Source organism: Chrysochloris asiatica, unplaced genomic scaffold, assembly GCF_000296735.1.
Source record: "Chrysochloris asiatica unplaced genomic scaffold, ChrAsi1.0 scaffold00017, whole genome shotgun sequence".
Lineage (NCBI taxonomy): Eukaryota > Metazoa > Chordata > Mammalia > Afrosoricida > Chrysochloridae > Chrysochloris > Chrysochloris asiatica.
This window is the reverse complement of record NW_006408535.1, coordinates 17,023,743-17,025,820: the sequence shown is the minus strand read 5'-3', so window position 1 is coordinate 17,025,820 and position 2,078 is coordinate 17,023,743. Positions and strand designations below refer to the sequence as shown.

At 41.6% G+C, this 2,078-nt stretch overlaps 2 protein-coding genes across 2 annotated transcripts in view; one reads left to right on the top strand and one right to left on the bottom strand.

The window, feature by feature from the left end:
* NUBPL (nucleotide binding protein-like) overlaps positions 1–2,078 on the top strand; it is a 340,480-nt gene that overhangs the window by 118,575 nt on the left and 219,827 nt on the right. The window lies entirely within an intron of this gene.
* Positions 1–2,078, bottom strand: part of LOC102842423 (protein FAM192A-like) — a 10,399-nt gene that overhangs the window by 930 nt on the left and 7,391 nt on the right. The gene's annotated exons all lie outside the window — the stretch shown is intronic.

Below are 2,078 nucleotides of genomic sequence, written 5' to 3'. Positions count from 1 at the left end.
AGAAGGTTCTTGGGAGTCGCCTTTCTGAGGAGGCCGCTCTTCATTTTTTGACTCATTCAGAGAGGTCTCTCCACATAACTCTTCCCCACAACTCATTGCCACCAATTTTCCTTTCATGTTCCTTCCAAGTCCCTGACCATCCAGGCAAATCATTGGCTACAGCCAGCCTATGAATCAGTGTACAGTCTTTCATCTGGCCATTTCTCCTTCCAAGAAAAATGAACAACCAGATGAATGGTTCGAAGTTCCGCTCTTTGGGAGGCTTTCCCTTTACCACTTCCTTCAGAGAAGTCTCAGAAAGGGGATGTATTGCCTCGGCTGACCACTTTTGAGTGGTGCCTGCATGTCATGCAGAACCATCTGTAAACCAAGCGTTGAGTGTTCTCTTCCTCAGTCAACTGATTATAAGGAACTCCCCATGAGGCCATAGGCATAGACACGAAGAAGGAAGGTAATGTGACAGATATCATGGGCATTTGGGACACTTCATGCAGTTTACCTGTGCTGTAAGTCCTGCTTGAGCCCGATCTTTTATATACCATTTCCATTTAATGATGGAGTGTTGCTATGCACATCCAATTTTGTGACTCTGTGGGTCAGACAACACCCAGTTTTTTGGATTTTTTTTCCTTTAAGTTTTGACTGTGGATTGAGTGAAAGTTTACAGGACAGATAATCATTTTTACATTCAATAAATCATACAACTTGTTTCATCACAATGATTACAATCCCCTCTATGTACCATCAGTTAACAGTATTTCTCTCTATTCACTTTAGCTCTTTTTTAAAAACAAAACACTCAGGCATATATAAAAATTTACACCACCAAAGAGCACATTCTACAAATCTGCCTCATGGCCAACATCTCTTAGTCCCTCTCTTCCCATGAATCTAGAGTCCTCAGCCGCCCTCCCTGTCCATGTCCCCATGTCTGCCTCCATCTCTGATGTCGCTGCTTCTCTGGATGAGGTTCCACATTTCACTAGTGCTCTTCTCCTTTGATGGTCCTAGGGTCATTGGTTTCTGGACAGTAAGATTAACAGCTCCCCCATTTTTGTTACAGAATTTCTACCTTTATAATTGTGACAGTTGCAATTAGTCATGATAACTGTTGCTCACTATTGAATCATAAGAATCTTACCTCATCTCTTTACACCAAACCCATCTAGACAAGATGAAAACTACTCAGTAGGGACTCTTTCTTTCCCCCTACACTCTTAAACTAAACTTCCTCTTGAAACCTTGTAAGCCAGTCACTTCATGCTTTTATTGCCCCCTCATTATAAGTAGCCAATGTCTAAGTTTCTTGTCCATATCTACCCTGTATACAGAGGGTATAGCATTGATAATTGATGTGAATACTCCTTCCCTCTCTGTTGGTAATTTAGAGTAACTACTTCCATGAGTATAGGTCAGGTTCATCAAATTGTACCAATTTACCCTTATTTCCTTTATGAAATTTTTTTTTTTTTTTTAATCTTCCTTTAGTCGAATTCTGATTATGAAACCATCAAATGAGTACTATCTGCAAGTTTGGGTGTTCTTGTGCATCTCTGCTCACTTCATAGCAGCTGGATGCTTCACTCTCAGCTCTACCCCTCTGTGGCTATGTCCTTGTCCACAGTCTCAGGTGTCTCCAGGTCTCACCACACTTTGGACCAACCAGCCCTCCCTCTTCTCTCTCTCATCTCCAGGTCAATGGGAGTCAATGGGCCATCGTTGAACACTGTCCATTTCTTCATTGCTGCCTTTCCTCCTTCTTCTACTCACCAGTAGACCAATGTGGTCACCAGCAAGCTTACATGCCTGTTCATGTGTTTCGTTTGAGTTTCAGTCTTAGAGGGGCTCCTTTATAAGTGGTTCATCTCACACAAGCAATATCAGCAAAGATAAAAAAAAAAGCAGAGGACAATAAATGCTGGTAAGGATGTGGAGAGACTGGGATGCTCCTGCATTGCTGGTGGGATTGCAAAATTGTCCAATCTCTCTGGAAAGCAATATGGAGCTTTCTCAGAAGGTTAGAAATAGAAATGCCTTATGATCTAGCAATTCCTCTACTTGGTTTTTTTTTTTTTTTT